The sequence below is a fragment of the Oncorhynchus tshawytscha genome, linkage group LG13, assembly GCF_018296145.1.
Source record: "Oncorhynchus tshawytscha isolate Ot180627B linkage group LG13, Otsh_v2.0, whole genome shotgun sequence".
In the NCBI taxonomy this organism is placed as follows: domain Eukaryota; kingdom Metazoa; phylum Chordata; class Actinopteri; order Salmoniformes; family Salmonidae; genus Oncorhynchus; species Oncorhynchus tshawytscha.
The window spans coordinates 10,439,088-10,457,108 of NC_056441.1; the positions used below are offsets into that span (position 1 = coordinate 10,439,088).

General features: G+C 44.6%; 1 pseudogene; it reads right to left on the reverse strand.

Annotated features, from left to right (window-relative positions):
* Nucleotides 1-484: 484 nt before the first annotated feature.
* On the reverse strand, nucleotides 485-10,100 carry LOC112235978 (annotated as a pseudogene).
* Nucleotides 10,101-18,021: the final 7,921 nt, after the last annotated feature.

Genomic DNA, 18,021 nt, shown 5'->3' on the forward strand with positions numbered 1-18,021 from the left:
AGGTGATGGGGTCCAGGTGAGTCTCACGCAGGTGTGCGTAACGATGGTGGCAGGTGTGTGCAATGATGAGTAAACTGGCGACGAAGAGCGCCGGAGAGGGGGATTAGACGTGACAGTACTCCCTCCCTGACAGCCGCAGGACCCCAACCAGAGGGCCGGTCCCGAGGACCAGGAGTGGGCCGATCACTTCTGCTGAGGAGTGGGAACCTGTAGAGCCGGCTGAGGAGCGGGAACCTGTAGAGCCGGCTGAGGCGCGGGAACCTGTAGAGCCGGCTGAGGAGCGGGAACGTGTAGAGCCGGCTGAGGAGCGGGAACCTGTAGAGCCGGCTGAGGAGTGGGAACCTGTAGAGCTGAGGCATCCCCGCTTGCTTCGGCAGCCGCCCTTGGACCCCTACGTCAACAGTAAAAAAAAGCATAAAAAAATATCTGTTGCGTCCCTTTGGTGAGGCATTATTCTGCAACATGTACGCTGTGAGTCGGGAAGCAAGTACATGGAGTGAATTTAATAATAAAATGGAAAACAAGAAACACGAGTAGCAAACAGACATTAAACACAGAAACAGAATCAATAACACCTGGGGAATGAACCAAAGGGACTGACAGATATAGGGGAGGTAATCAGGAAGGTGATGGGATTCGCAAATAGATTGCCGGGTAAATATGCTTCTATTCTCTATTTGAATTAAAGAAGCTACTGTATGTCGTGGGTGGGAGGATTCCGTCCTAGTTGCTGTGTGTGTGTGTGTGTGTACAGCGATGTGACTGTTGGCTGAGTCAGGAGATTCATGTTTGACATTCAGAACATGACGATGGCCTAGGACAATGAGGACCAGGCAACGACCCAAATTGCACCCTATTCCCTATATAGTGCCCTACTTTGGACCTGGGCTCATGGGGCTCTGGTCAAAAGTAGTGCACTATGTAGGTTGCCATTTGGGACTCAGGCCCATAGTGTCAAAATGAACGGAGCAGACATTCCTCAGACAGCCCATTATGGAGCAGTCCAGCCACTCAACTAGCAATAGAGCAGGAGAAGCTTGTCAACTGCACAGTAGGCAATGTGGACCCTTGAAGTTGAATGATATTACATCACTAAAACAAATCTTAAAAAGCAAACAAATCTTGACACTTGCTTTCGTGACAAAAAAAATGGTATGTGATCCATTGGCAAAACATTAACATTTATCTCACATCACAAGAGAAAACACCAAAGAACATGAAAAATACAATAATGGAACGTGGATAAATGAGAAACGAATATCCTTCAATACCATGACATAATTTGACTTGAAGATGTCTTCATCTCATACAAAGGAATGCCAGAAGAGAAGGAGCTTCAAATCCCACTATCCTCCCCACTGGATGTTAGCCTGAAATCCAGACCTGTTTTGTGCCAACATACCACTCATTGTACTCTGTATCATACCACACACGACTACATTTGATTTGAACGTTAGCACAAACAGACTGGTACACAGGCAAACTTCATGTACTTTAGTTCAAAAGATGTGCTTTATCAGGACATGAAAGGATAATTCTCAACCTTATTGGGATTGGGGTCACTCAGACAGCGTGCTAGTCTCTCTGGTAGTTCAGCTCTCCCTGCTGCTGTCTGATACAGCACCCCTGGGTCCTCCGCCATCCGCTTTCAGGTTACCCCTCTTGGGTACTTCCTCTTCTAGGCTGACCGTGTCAGGTGTTCTTGGAGTCGAAGGCTGCTCAAAATGGATGGTAGGGACACTGTCGGCACTGAAAACCTGGTTGTCTAAAATAAACGAGTAGAGTATTATAAATCAATAAGATACTACAAGACTATACTCTTGCTAATACATATTGCCATTTGTTTTCAATAACACAACATAATGGGGATATCGATTGACACATTTTTAAAAAAACATTATAACAGTTTCAGCTTTATAGTGACGGACAGAAGCAACAAGGCAAACGGATGAAAACAGGGATGTACAATCTAAACTTGTCCACTAAGAAACTGTAGTTTTCATTTCACGTTGTGCTACAGTTTGTCCTAATGAATACAACCCAGGGGTTAAACCAGGATTTCCCAAACTCAGTCCTGCGCCGCCACCCCCACCTTGCGTGCACATTTAAAAATGTTTTTCCCAAACACATCACAGCTGATTCAAATAAGCAAAGCTTGATGATGAGTTGGTTATTTGAGTCAGCGGTGTAGTGCTAGGGCAAAAAAACAAAGCGTGCACCAGGACCGAGTTCAGGAAACCCTGTGTTAAGACTGACTCACTTGATTCAAACCGGAATCTCCGGACTCCAGGCCTAGGTGACTCCCAGTTGGCTGGAACAGTAAGGTAGTGGCTCATCTGCAGAGACAATAATGTTACAACATCACAAATAGGCTTCATTATTGCAACGAGGTAAAATCTCTACAGTGTTGGAGACATAGCCAAGAAAGAACACTAGACTGGGGACCATTCCATCCCACTGACCCTCCTCTCCATCATACTGACCCTCCTCTCCATCATACTGACCCTCCTCTCCATCTTCCTCAGATGCACCTGACTCACGTTGTCCTCCTTATCGGCGTCGAACAGAGTGTGTCTGCTGTAGGAGAAGGAGCACATCTGAGGAGACAGGGAACAGGGTGTATCTGCTATAAGAGAAGGAGCACATCTGAGGGAACAGGGTGTATCTGCTGTAGGAGAAGGAGCACATCTGAGGAGACAGGGAACAGGGTGTATCTGCTGTAGGAGAAGGAGCACATCTGAGTGGTATTTCCTTCAGATATTCACCTTCAACTCAGTCTTGTAATTTAAAGTGTCCAACTCACTCTTTGCTTGTTGTTCTGTAGATTGGACCTCAGGATCCTTCTGATCTCTTCCTCACGTTTCTTAGAAAGCCGTGGAGTCGCTCTGGGCTGGATGTTCCTGGGAAGACACAGATCAGAAAGGAACGACCAAAATGCCTTCACACCCAAGTCCGGAACTCTGACAGACCACTGTTAACCTGGTCCCAGTTTAAGTCAGGAACTCAGACCACTGTTAACCTGGTCCCAGTTTAAGTCAGGAACTCAGACCACTGTTAACCTGGTCCCAGTTTAAGTCAGGAACTCAGACCACTGTTAACCTGGTCCCAGTTTAAGTCAGGAACTCGGACTACTGTTAACCTGGTCCCAGATCGGTTTACACCGTCTTGCCAACTCCTGGTCATTGTCAAGCAGGACTCTGGTGGAGAGGAAGTGGACAGTAATGGGCCCTTAACTGCATGGATGATAAGTACTAAGGACGGGTTGCAGAGGAACAAAATTAAATATATTCTTCTTCTTAAACAAACAAAAAAAGAAAACAATAAAAAAGCAACGTTAAACAGAAACAGTATTTACTCCATGGAGACCATGGAAGGGAGGGCAGAGGGCAGCTGCCCACTCTCCACCAGCATGATAGCCTGCTTCAGCTCCATCTTGCGGTAGAAGACGATCAACTCGGGTTCCATGAAGTTCTCACCAGCTATCAGCCACCTCTGGACATAGATCTTGTTGAAGCAGTTCAGCCTGATATGATAAGAGGAGAGGAATGGAGAGAGAGAAAGTGCAGGGGAGAGAGAGAGCGAAAGGACAGGGGAGAGAGGGGGGGAGAGAGAGAGCGAAAGGACGGGGGAGAGAGAGAGCGAAAGGACAGGGGAGAGAGGGGGAGAGAGAGAGCGAAAGGACGGGAGAGAGGGGGAGAGAGAGAGCGAAAGAGAGAGAGAGAGAGAGAGAGAGCGAAAGGACGGGAGAGAGAGAGAGAGAGAGAGAGAGCGAAAGGACGGGAGAGAGAGAGAGAGAGAGAGAGCGAAAGGACGGGGAGAGAGAGAGAGAGAGAGAGCGAAAGGACGGGGAGAGAGAGAGAGAGAGAGAGCGAAAGGACGGGAGAGAGAGAGAGAGAGAGAGCGAAAGGACAGGGGAGAGAGAGAGAGAGAGAGAGCGAAAGGAGGGGGAGAGAGAGAGAGAGCGAAAGGACGGGAGAGAGAGAGAGAGAGCGAAAGGACGGGAGAGAGAGAGAGAGAGCGAAAGGACGGAGAGAGAGAGAGAGCGAAAGGAAAGGAGAGAGAGAGAGAGAGAGCGAAAGGACGGGAGAGAGAGAGAGAGCGAAAGGACGGGGAGAGAGAGAGAGCGAAAGGACGGGGGAGAGAGAGAGAGAGAGCGAAAGGACGGGAGAGAGAGAGAGCGAAAGGACGGAGAGAGAGAGAGCGAAAGGACGGGAGAGAGAGAGAGAGAGCGGAGGGGAGAGAGAGAGAGAGAGCGAAAAGGGAGGAGAGAGAGAGAGAGGGGGAGAAGGAGAGAGAGAGCGAAAGGACGGGGAGAGAGAGAGAGAGAGAGAGCGAAAGGACGGGAGAGAGAGAGAGAGCGAAGAGAGGCGAAAGGACGGGAGAGAGAGAGAGAGCGAAAGGACGGGGGAGAGAGAGAGAGAGCGAAAGGACGGGGAGAGAGAGAGAGCGAAAGGACGGGAGAGAGAGAGAGAGCGAAAGGACGGGAGAGAGAGAGAGAGAGCGAAAGGACGGGAGAGAGAGAGAGAGCGAAAGGACGGGAGAGAGAGAGAGAGCGAAAGGACGGGAGAGAGAGAGAGAGCGAAAGGACGGGAGAGAGAGAGAGAGAGCGAAAGGACGGGAGAGAGAGAGAGAGCGAAAGGACGGGAGAGAGAGAGAGAGAGCGAAAGGACGGGAGAGAGAGCGAAAGGACGGAGAGAGAGAGAGAGAGCGAAAGGACGGGAGAGAGAGAGAGAGCGAAAGGACGGAGAGAGAGAGAGAGAGCGAAAGGACGGGAGAGAGAGAGAGAGAGCGAAAGGACGGGAGAGAGAGAGAGAGAGCGAAAGGACGGGGGAGAGAGAGAGAGAGCGAAAGGACGGGAGAGAGAGAGAGAGAGAGCGAAAGGACGGGAGAGAGAGAGAGAGCGAAAGGACGGGGAGAGAGAGAGAGAGAGCGAAAGGACGGGAGAGAGAGAGAGAGAGCGAAAGGACGGGAGAGAGAGAGAGAGAGCGAAAGGACGGGAGAGAGAGAGAGAGAGAGCGAAAGGACGGGAGAGAGAGAGAGAGAGCGAAAGGACGAGAGAGAGAAAGAGAGCGAAAGGGAGAGAGAGAGAGAGAGCGAAAGGACGGGAGAGAGAGAGAGAGAGCGAAAGGACGGGAGAGAGAGAGAGAGAGAGCGAAAGGACGGAGAGAGAGAGAGAGAGCGAAAGGACGGGAGAGAGAAGAGAGAGAGCGAAAGGACGGGAGAGAGAGAGAGAGAGCGAAAGGACGGGGAGAGAGAGAGAGAGCGAAAGGACGGGAGAGAGAGAGAGAGCGAAAGGACGGGAGAGAGAGAGAGAGAGCGAAAGGACGGGAGAGAGAGAGAGAGCGAAAGGACGGGAGAGAGAGAGAGCGAAAGGACGGGGAGAGAGAGAGAGAGCGAAAGGACGGGGAGAGAGAGAGAGCGAAAGGACGAGAGAGAGAGAGAGCGAAAGGACGGGGAGAGAGAGAGAGAGCGAAAGGACGGGAGAGAGAGAGAGAGCGAAAGGACGGGAGAGAGAGAGAGAGTGAAAGGACGGGAGAGAGAGAGAGCGCGAAAGGACGGGGGAGAGAGAGAGCGAAAGGGGGGGAGAGAGAGAGAGAGAGTGACATGACAGGGGAGAAAGAGTGAGAAAGTTGGTGATATGTGGACATTTAAATGGCAACACAAGTTTATCAATCATCCAGTATGTTTGGAATTGCGTCCATACTTCTCCTTCCAGTGATAATGTCCATAATGACCAGACACCCTCAACGCCTGTGAGGAGATGGTCCAGGAACTAAGAGAGAAAATGAAGTGTTTCTGATTAAAAACACACTAAGAGTGTACACATACATATAAAATAATAATAATATTAAACTAAAAAAAACAGTATAATATTTAGTATCCCATATAATACTGCTCATCACCTTGGTGTGAATTTCCTTCACAGCCAGTAGCTCAACCAAAGGTCTGATTGTCATGCCCTGAAAACGCCAACATAAAAGTGCTAGTTACAGTAGTTGTAAAGCACAGGAGGTTGGTGGCACCTTAATTGGGGAGGACGGGCTCATGGCAATGGCTGGAGTGGAATGGTATCAAACGCATGGTTCCTATGTGATTGCTGTTATTGCATTTGCTCCGTTCCAGCCACTATTATGAGCCGTCCTCCCCTCAGCAGCTGTTGTAACGTGATCCCAGTCTACATAAGCAGGTCAATGTGTGCTGTTTCCTTCTCTCACAGATAGACTCTACTGTATAAGGCTGTCTAAACTTAGCAGGGCTATCAAACTCATTCCAATCCAACAGTCTGCTGGTTTTGGTCAATACATTTTGAATTTGTGTCCAATTAAGACCCAGACAACCAGGTGAGGGGAGTTCTTAACTAATCAGTAACCTTAATTCATCAATTGAGTACAAGGGAGGAGTGAAAACCCGCAGACACTCGGTCCTCTGTGGAATGAGGTTGACACCTATGCTAGAGCATTACTCAGATTGGTCGCGTTCCCCCGGTGACACGTTGCATGCGTCAACCAATGGATGCATACCACATCATTGTCTGTGCCATCAGGCACCTAATTGATGCATTTGTATTTATTATGGATCTCCATTAGTTCATGCCAAAGAAGCAGCTACTCTTCCTGGGGTTTATTATGGATCTCCATTAGTTCCTGCCAAGGAAGCAGCTACTCTTCCCGGGGTTTATTATGGATCTCCATTAGTTCCTGTTAAGGCAGCAGCTACTCTTCCTGGGGTTTATTATGGATCTCCATTAGTTCCTGTTAAGGCAGCAGCTACTCTTCCTGGGGTTTATTATGGATCTCCATTAGTTCCTGTCAAGGCAGCAACTACTCTTCCTGGGGTTTATTATGGATCTCCATTAGTTCCTGCCAAGGCAGCAACTACTCTTCCTGGGGTTTATTATGGATCTCCATTAGTTCCTGCCAAGACGGCAGCTACTCTTCCTGGGGTTTATTATGGATCTCCATTAGTTCCTGCCAAGACGGCAGCTACTCTTCCTGGGGTTTATTATGGATCTCCATTAGTTCCTGCCAAGACGGCAGCTACTCTTACTGGGGTTAGGGTTATTCTTATTAACAATGATGGCCTACCAAAAGGCAAAATGCCTCCTGCGGGGACTGGGGACTATTAAAAAAAAACAAATACAGGACAAAAACACACACCACTACGAGAGACAACACTGCATAAAGAGAGACCTAGGACAACAAAACAGCATGGTAGCAACACAACATGACAACAACATGGCAGCAGAACAAAACAAGGTACAAACATGGTTGGGCACAGACAGCACAAAGGGAAAGAAGGTAGAGACAACAAAACATCACACAAAGCAGCCACAACTGTCAGTAAGTGTCCATGATTGAGTGTTTAAATGAAGAGATTGAGATACTGTAGTATGTTCATAACATTAGACTTCCTGTCTGAATGTGATGTGTTGTATTGCAATAACGTCCCTATTGAACTTTCTTATCATCATCACCCCAGAGAAATGTGACGTTTGACAGTGTCATATCAATTAATATAGTAGGGGACATCCACAGTGGATCATTGTAACATCGGACAAAAGAAAAGGCACTCACAGGGTTTCATCAATAAGGCAAGGAGGATCCATAGCGCGAGACCTCAAAAGGCTTTCGTACGTGTTCATAATTTACGGCGAGCACAGGAAATACCTTTTTAGTATTAGTGATATTAGTTAAATGTGAGCCTTCTGTTCCGTGTGATAGATTTTCAGGAACAGAGGCTTCGTTAGGCAATGCAATGCCCACGAACACAATCAGAACTACAGGGCGACACCGGGGATAGCCAGGATAGGCCCACGAGAATACTGGCATTTTAAATATGTTGATTATTGATCCAGTTAACTACTCCTTCATCCTCTTCATCAACGTATAAAAGATGTAGGCATAAATCAAACTGTAACGGAAATGCTGCTGGGGCGCACTTTTATGCAGCGAGCGTAGCCTACGGACATTTGAATAGAATATCACGCGTAACTGTAAAGAAAACGCCGTTAAAAAGCTCTCTGATGATTGAGATTTAACCAACCCCAAGTATGGGTCACTGCATACTGGGAGTGCGTCTGAAAGTGGGCTTTGCAAAATAAGTGGGTGGATCAGCAGCGATGGGTGTAAGGAACATCAGCGCTCCATTATTTGTTGGACTGGCTATAGCTAGGGTCAGCTTAATTTGTACAACTAGCGTAGAAGGTTAGGATAATGAGGTTAAGTTAGGGTTAGCATAATTCAAGTGTCAGGTCTGGAAAAGGGTTAGGCTAGGCTTAGCTAAAATTCTACAGTTGTCAACAATCAACTCTGTGCATCTCAATCAGCCACGCAAAACGGTCATGAGTGGCAACAAATCTGCCCAATTAGCCTATTTGCTTTCCATACACCTACCTCTATTGAGCCTCCCACTTCTGTTGACACGCCCATTTTCAGACACACTCCATGGCCATGTTCGAGAGCATCAAAATGACTACCGACTGACTGATCTACAAATCACCTTGTATCATAAATAATAAGTCATTATTATTTGTAGATCGGCCAGTCAGTAACGATTTACTCATGATATATTGCGGGTTTGATCATATCGAACAAGGCCTATGTGTACCGTTAGTTACCCATTACTCGTTAACCCGTTGTTGATGATTCTATTGCTGTTTAAATGTTTGAGCATTTAAAGAGGAATAGCTGTTACATTTAAGGGGGAAACAATCGACTCCCATTTGTGCCTCATTTCCTGGTCTGGGTTTCCATAAAGCATCGTAGCACGGATCATCTTAATGGAAACTAAATGGACAAAATCATATTTTAGTGCCATGATGCTTTTGGGAAAGCCAGCCCTGGAACAATACTGGTTAGGGTGCTTTTTCTGAAGCGACCGACCCTTGTGGATGCAACATCACCCAAACTATGCAGCTACCATACTGAACAAAAATATAAACACAACAGGCAACAATTTCAATGATTTTACTGAGTTACAGTTCATATAAGGAAATCAGTCAATTCAAATAAATAAATTTGGCCCTAGTCTATGGATTTCCCATGACTGGGGCATAGCCATGGGTGGGCCTGGGAGGGCATAGGAGCCAGACCCAGACAACCAGAATTTATTTTCCCCCCCTCAAAAGTGCTTTATTACAGACAGAAATACTCCTCTGCATTATCGACAGATCTATGGCTGGATGTCTTGAACTTTCCAGACAAAATCGTTGGCCATGTTGGAGAGTATCAAATCCATGATGCATTGTGGTTAAATGGGTACTGACTGACTGATCTACAAATAATAATGAGTAGTTATTTATGATGCAAGGTGATTTGTATATCAATCAGTCGACATTTGCCTGCACTGTCAATTGTTTTGATTCCAGTCAGAGAGGAAGAGGCGAAGCGAGGGGATTTCTCCGGCCAAAATCCACAAATATAATACATTTAGTATGGAGGTCAATGAGAGAGTGTCAAATTTGCTATGTGGGGCTTATGTGATCGAATAGAATTTTCGCAATGCTTAGGTTGTTATGAATGCACTGATATAAGTGGACGCACATGGCATTTCGGCAACTTTGTGCCTGTTGTTATAGAGATAGTGAGAGGGCTCATCATGGATATAATCCATTTTAGCATGGACATTGCAATTGAGGGCTTCCACCATTTTAAAGTACTCAACTGGGTGGGGATTCCTATGAGTTGGGAGCAATCAGCCAATGAAGAAGAAAATGGACTACTTTAAAATGAAGATAGCATGGACAGTGCCATTGAGGCTGTCACAAACGCTATAATGCAGCATTTCCAACAGGGGGGGCACATTTTGGTTTTTGCCCTAATACTACACAGCTGATTCAAATGATCAAAGCATGATCATTCATTGATTATTTGAATCAGCTGTGTAGTGCTAGGGCAAAAACCAAAGTGTGCACCCCTTGGGGTCCCGAGGACCGAGTTTGGGAAAACCTGCTATAATGGCACAGATACAAAGGAAAGTCCTCTATCAATCTCTATGGTCCATTGTTCACCTGCGTATTTGCCCTCTCATTGGTTAGAATGGTCCAACCTGCTCTTGTCTCCTCTCACCTGCCTTCCATCTTTGAGGACATATACTTCCATTGTTAGCGCGGTCACTCAACCATCTTGTCGATATAATAGACCATCTTTGTTCCAGTGATTGACGTGAGCTTTCTTTCTCCTCTGACGTCTCCAATGCTTCTTGTGCTGATTAGTGGTATAAGGTGAGATCTATTGGACATGGGAAGAACTCTAGTCCTCATGTCCTTTTTCTTGTTTTGATGGTGACATCTACCACTACGGAACAGATGGAAACCTAAGTAGTGAAGACTCTTTAAAGAGGAGAGCTGTTGGGAATGGGATGGGGACATGGCTGAATTTGAATACACTTTTCTCATGGTGCATTAAGGAAAGACAGAGGACATTTTTGTGCAGTATGATGAACAGGTGGTCTGTGGTATGACCTGCTTCAAAGAACTCAGAATTAATCCAAGAGTCTACTTATTTGAATCTCTCAGTTCTAATTGGTAGTCAGATACCAATTGCCATAGTAACTGGGCGGCCATACCAATCAGACTACTGTACTATACCAACCACATTAAACTCTGGATGAACCCAGTGAAAGGCAAGGAGGAAGCACCAGGAAGCAGAGGCATTGTGTGTCAGATCCCATCGTCTGTGGGCGCTTGATGTGAGCCGCGTGGGAAAGCACACTAATCTCTCTGTCCCAGTCCCACTCTCTGCTTTTTAAAAATGTATTTCTCCTTTATTTAACCAGGTAGGCTAGTTGAGAACAAGTTCTCATTTACAACTGCGACCTGGCAAAGATAAAGCAAAGCAGTTCGACACAAACAACAACACAGAGTTACACATGGAATAAACAAACATGCAGTCAATAACAATAGAAAAGTCTATATACAGTGTGTGCAAATGAGGTAGGATAAGGGTGGAAAGGCAATAAATAGGCCATAGTGTCGAAAAATTACAATATAGCAATTAAACACGAGTGATAGATGTGCAGAAGATGAGTGTGCAAGTAGAGATACTGGGGTGCAAAGGAGCAAAATAAATAAAAATAAACAGTGTGGGGATGAGGTAATTGGATTGGCTATTTACAGACGGGCTATGTACAGGTGCAGTGATCTGTGAGCTGCTTTGACAGCTGGTGCTTAAAGTTAGTGAGGGAGATGTGAGTCTCCAGCTTCAGTGATTTTTGCAGTTCGTTCCAATCATTGGCAGCAGAGATTTGGAAGGAAAGGCGGCCGAAGGAGGAATTGGCTTTGGGGGTGACCAGTGAGATATACCTGCTGGAGTGCGTGCTACGAGTGGGTGCTGCTATGGTGACCAGTGAGCTGAGATAAGGCGGGGCTTTACCTAGCAAAGACTTATAGATGACCTGGAGCCAGTGGGTTTGGCGACGAATATGAAGCGAGTGCCAGCGAACGAGAGCATACAGGTCGCAGTGGTGGGTAGTATATGGGGCTTTGATGACAAAACGGATGGCACTGTGATAGACTGCATCCAATTTTGCTGAGTAGAGTGTTGGAGGCTATTTTGTGAATGACATCGCCGAAGTCAAGGATTGGTAGGATAGTCAGTTTTACGAGGGTATGTTTGGTCTCATGAGTGAAGGATGCTTTGTTGCAAAATAGGAAGCCGATTCTAGATTTCATTTTGGATTGGAGATGCTAAATGTGAGTCTGGAAGGAGAGTTTACAGTCTAACCAGACACCTAGGTATTTGTAGTTGTCCACATATTCTAAGTCAGAACCGTCCAGAGTAGTGATGCTGGAAGGACGGGCAGGTGTGGGCAGCGATCGGTTGAAGAGCATGCATTTAGTTTTAGTTCTGCTATCTCCTCGTGTCATATCTGTCTGACTGAACACAGACTCTCTGCTATCTCTTCATGACATCCCTGTCTGGCTGAGCAGCCTGGTCTCATAGACTAGACGTAACATAGTATAGGTAAATCCGGGACACTCAAATTGGTATGATACGTTACATTTGGTATAGTTTACAAAGACAGATGACAATATAAGGCAAAAATGAAAGTAGGGTGGTTGATCGTGGTGGATGAGGGGGTGGATAACTCGAACATCTAGCAAGTTTGTGTGTTTGAATCTCATCACGGACAACTTTACCATTTTAGCTAATTAGCAACTTTGCAACTACTTACATCACAGGAGGTTGGTGGCACCTTAATTGGGGAGGACGGGCTTGTGGTATTGTCTGGAGCGGAGTTTGTGGAACGGCATCAAATACATCAAACACATGGTTTCCATGTAGTTGATGCCATTCCATTTGCTCCATCCCGGACATTATTATGAGCCGTCTCCCTTCAGCAGCCTCCTGTGACTTACATAGCATACAAATTATAATTCTTAACATATCATATGAAATGGATGATGGACATCCAAAAATGTAAACATACCATATAAAACGTAACATATCATACTAATTTGGGCAACCCGGATTTACATTTACTATGTTACGTCTACCCCTGAGTCCAGGTTACCAGACTGGCCTCACAGACGTAACATAGTAAATGTAACTCCGGGTTGCCCAAATTAGTATGATATGTTACGTTTGGTATCGTTACATAAGACAGAAGGCTACTTAAGGCAAAAAATAAAGTAGGGTGTTTGGTCATCGTGGATGGTTGGGCGTATAGCAACTTTGCAACTCTATACTACTTTTTTGCTACTTTCTACTACTTAGCATGTTAGCTAACCCTTCACTTAACCTAAACCCTTTAACCTAACTCCTAACCTTAACCTAAACCCATAACCCCCTAGCTTAGCTAACGTTTGCCACACAGCTAACTTTAGTGTTAGCCACCTAGCTAACGTTTGCCACCCAGCTAAATTTAGTGTTAGCCACCTAGCTAACGTTAACCACAACAAATTGGAATTTGTAACGTACATTTAGCAAATTCGTAGCATATTGTACTAATTGCTTTCATGACATATTGTAACTATGGAGATTTGCAACGTATCATACGAATTCTAATTTGTAATATATCATATGAAATGGAAGATGGACATCCACAAATTAATACATACAATACGAAACGTAACATATCGTACTAATTGGAGTGTCACAGATTTACATCTACTATGTTACGTCTACTCCTGAGTCCAGGTTGGTCTGACTGAACACATTCTCTATGCTATCGCTTCACTTCCTCCCTGTCTGTCTTTCTGTCCTACCCCAACACAACGACAGAAAAGACAACAATCCATGAGGATTAAACTGTTTAACTAGGCACAGGATTCTTTCTTAAACATGGTTGGTTCCCACAGAATCCCACTGCTGGCCCCAGTAGGTATTCTAACAGTCACAGACTCTGGCTGACTGACTGACTGAGCTTCTGGCAGATTCCAGGGAATGACGGGCCAATTGACGCAGATTTCCACAATAAAGATCATAAGTAAACACTAGCAGTCAGAAAGTGTGTAACCTGTAACCTTGTATTGGGGCACACTGTAGGACATGCAGCAAGCCCCATTCCTGTGATGGGATCTCTCATTCATGTAGTGTCATAGCTTTAGAGTTAAACCATTTTTCTCCTTTAGGTTATTTTCTCATCAATCACCCCATACAGTCAGTGCAGCCGTCCTACAGTGTGACAATATCACTCCCTAACCTAATGTACCTTCTACATGGATAACCATCGAATTAGAAAGATAGTTTGGAGTTGCGTAACTGTTTCTAAAAAGTTGAATGACAAAGGGTCATTACTCAAGTCTTGATCGGTGACATATCACTAACATAAAATATACACACAGTTATTAAACAGGAATACATCAGTGACTATGATGATTCCAATACATCCAATTATTTTCCTATGTGCTTCACACTGCCAATAAAATAAATAATTTAACCTTCTTTGAGTGAACAGTGAGTTTTATTTGGTCTTTCAAAATTGTAGCTAGTAAAAGGTACATATAAATGTCATTAAGAGACTACCAATTCTGTCAGAACCACAGGGCTACAGAATCATCATGACATTTATGTTTAACTGATAAAGCCCTAAATGAAATTAAAAATGCTTACTGGGGTCCAGCAGTTGTGATGTCCCTTCATGCAACGTTCAAAAGACATTCTAGAACGACTAGGCCTGACATGGCGAATGCTTTAGAATGTCGCAGATATATGCAGATATATGCAGATCCCCTCATATTTTCAAACAGGTGAGTTAATAAATACAGTCAGCATTTATTCCGGTATATTTAACTATTTGGCATTACCACCGGTAATTCACATTTCCATTTTCCCTCCATCACAATACAAAGACAAACATCTTTCAAACCCAGCAGTTCTTTAAAGACTGCATGGTTTTACTCTCAAAACAATACCATTCCTCTTTCACCAAACACAGACAATCTCTCAAACAACAACAAACACAGACCACAGAACCATGTTGCATAGCTGTGTGGTGTTAGTGTCTAGTGAAGGTGCCAACCGCTGCAATGTATGGTGATGGAGTGCAGCACAGCAGCTTGCTCTGGTCTTCTCTTCCTCCCTCTCTTTCTCTTCCTCTACTCTCTCTGGTCCAGTTAGGAGCAGGGTTGGGTAGGTTACCATGTTATTTTCTACATGTAATCCGTTACAGTTACCTCTCCAAAATTATAATCTGTAATTTAACTTTTGGATTACCCAAACTCAGTAATGTAATCGGATTACTTTCACCGTAACTCAGTAATGTAATCGGATTACTTCCGCCTTAACTCGGTAATGTAATCGGATTACTTCCGCCTTAACTCGGTAATGTAATCGGATTACTTTCACCGTAACTCGGTAATGTAATCGGATTACTTTCGCCTTAACTCGGTAATGTAATCGGATTACTTCCGCCTTAACTCGGTAATGTAATCGGATTACTCCCGCCTTAACTCGGCAATGTAATCGGATTACTTTCACCGTAACCCAGTAATGTAATCGGATTACTTTCACCTTAACTCGGTAATGTAATCGGATTCCTTTCGCCTTAACTCAGTAATGTAATCGGATTACTTTCAGTTACATTTGGATTACTTTCCTATTAGGAGACAGACGACGAAAAGGATCCATTAAACACATTTGGTGTGTCCTCATAGTGGTCTCTGACCTCATAGTGGTCTCTGACCTCATAGTGGTCTCTGACCTCATAGTGGTCTCTGACCTCATAGTGGTCTCTGACCTCATAGTGGTCTCTGACCTCATAGTGGTCTCTGACCTCATAGTGGTCTCTGACCTCATAGTGGTCTCTGACCTCATAGTGGTCTCTGACCTCATTCAGTGGTCTCTGACCTCCTAGTGGTCTCTGACCTCAAAGTAGTCAGATTCTGAGTCCTCATAGTGGTCTCTGACCTCATAGTGGTCAGTCTTGCTCAGATGGAACAAACTTAAACTTGAGCCTTTATTCAGTGCTGAATGAAATGTCATTGAGAAAACAGAAAGGTGTCATAACGCATTAAAAGTAATCCTACATGTAATGATCTATGTAGTTTTTCAAAAGTAGTCAGATTACATGTAATCAGTCACTGTCCAACCCTGGTTAGGTCTCAGACTGTTCAGGGAGCTGTCTCTTTGAGCATCAACGGACCCTATGAGCATCAATCTGCCGGCATCGCTGTACACAAGAAGGACATCAAGTGATGCACAACCCAATATGAGCATCAACTGTCAACCCAATCGGGTTGATTACACAACCCGTTCTGCGGTTGCATCTGGACTTCACCTGACACCTGTACACAACTCTGTGAGGATCAAACACAACCCAATATGAGCATCAACGCACACACCAATATGAATCAACTGTACACAACAGCATCAACTGTACAGACCCAATATGAGCATCAACGGTTTGAGCATCAACGGTACACAACCCAATATGGGAATCAACTGTCATGAGCATCAACTGTACACAACCCAATATGTGAATCAACTGTACACAACCCAATATGGGAATCAACTGTACACAACCCAATATGAGCATCAACTGTACACAACCCAATATGAGCATCAACTGTACACAACCCAATATGAGAATCAACTGTACACAACCCAATATGAGCATCAACTGTCATCTGTACACAACCCAACGTGAGCTGACCTGCACTGCCACACTAGAAACATTTTAAGAGGGGATACGGGGAATTTGAGTTTAGGAAACACAGTGTTCTTTCCACACACAGTGATATGAGGCCGGAGAACAAAGTCTGTAGACATGAAACATTGTCACAGAGGGGCAGCTCATATTTAAACGTCTCATCAGACCACTGTGACACACTTTTGTTTTCTGATAGGAATTAACTCTTCGGTGCATAGTTGTTTTATTTACAGCTACGAGAAGGGCATGCAAGCAACTAAATTTACAATTTATTTAAAAACGTACAATTCTGCAGAAGCTTCAAATAATATGAGCTGGTTCATTCAGTCAGAAAAACAGTCATGGCGGTTGTATTATATAATCACTTAAGGCCTGAATCAATAGTTCACCACGAAATATGAATGCCTACTTTATCCTGTGTAGTTTAGCCATCACAACTAGCCTACAGTAAAATGGAATCCTATGCTAAAATATCAACACATTTCTTTACAAATCAACTATAGATAAACAGTGTGTGCAGAGCATAAGCTAGAAACAAAGGTTTAAAATGATCCATAGAAACACTCAAACCTGGAGGAGACGGAAGTATCCAGGGGTCAGGGGTCCCAGTCTGATGATCATGTCTGCGGCTGTGAGTTCTCAGACTAGCCCAGTGTCTGCCTGCGGAGGAATCCATTATAAATACAATCGTCTCATCATAATTCCTCAGTTCTCACTTGATACTGAGGCAAAAACATAAGCAACACAATGAAAAATCCACTTATTAAAATCAAGACTCAATAATAAGCAAGCCACCTTCCCATATTTACCCCAAAGCACAAACACAAAGTCCCCTGGCTCAACCTTCAGGGCTGAACAAGTGAATCAAAAAAAGATGTTCCAATGTTAACATACAGACAAATAAGTCCCATAATGATATTCCAAGACTTATAGGACATACCATACATTCATAATGTAACTACCTACAGGCCAGGATAAACAAAGAAAGCCCTAATTGGGGGCTATTTGTGATGGGTGAATGGCTACCATACAATGTTAGTCATTATGAGAGGTTGTACTGGAAAGCACTGTAGGTCTAATGCAATACATTTCTTTGCCTATGGATAGAAATGGGATCCTACCACAACATTTGGCTAAGAGGGAACTAAACTCCTTCGCAATAATACCCAGCAGAAAATGAACACCTATAGTGTTACAGTAATTCATTGTTGGATGTTGTTTTCACACTGTATGGTGTAAAGCCTAATTTGCACATTTCCCAGTGTGCCTTGCTTTTCGAGTGATGTAAAGTCATGATGACAGCAACATAACGAAACCACTGATAACCATGACATGAGACCAATACCACAATTGAGATATAACTTCAGAAATTTGTAGGAGAAAAGTACAAAAAGAGCCTTGGGCAGGGAGAGCGAGAGAGAGAGAGAGCAATTATCCAGGAGAGCACAGCATCCAGGAATCTCGCTGAATCCTCCCCTTCACCAAGCCCTGCAGCAGCGGCTCTCAAAAATATATTTTTTTACTTTTCTCCTGTAATTTTCTGAAGTTATTTCTCAATTGTGGTATTGGTCTCATGTCATGGTCATCAGTGGTTTCGTTATGTTGCTGTCATCATGACTTTGCATCAGCCTGTCAAAGCTCCAACAGACCATGTATTTCTCAAATGTTGAACCTGTGATACTGACTCTGAACACACAGTGGAAACCTGTGATACTGACCCTGAACACAGTGGAAACCTGTGATACTGACCCTGAACACAGTGGAAACCTGTGATACTGACCCTGAACACAGTGGAAACCTGTGATACTGACCCTGAACACACAGTGGAAACCTGTGATACTGACCCTGAACACAGTGGAAACCTGTGATACTGACCCTGAACACAGAGTGGAAACCTGTGATACTGACCCTGAACACAGTGGAAACCTG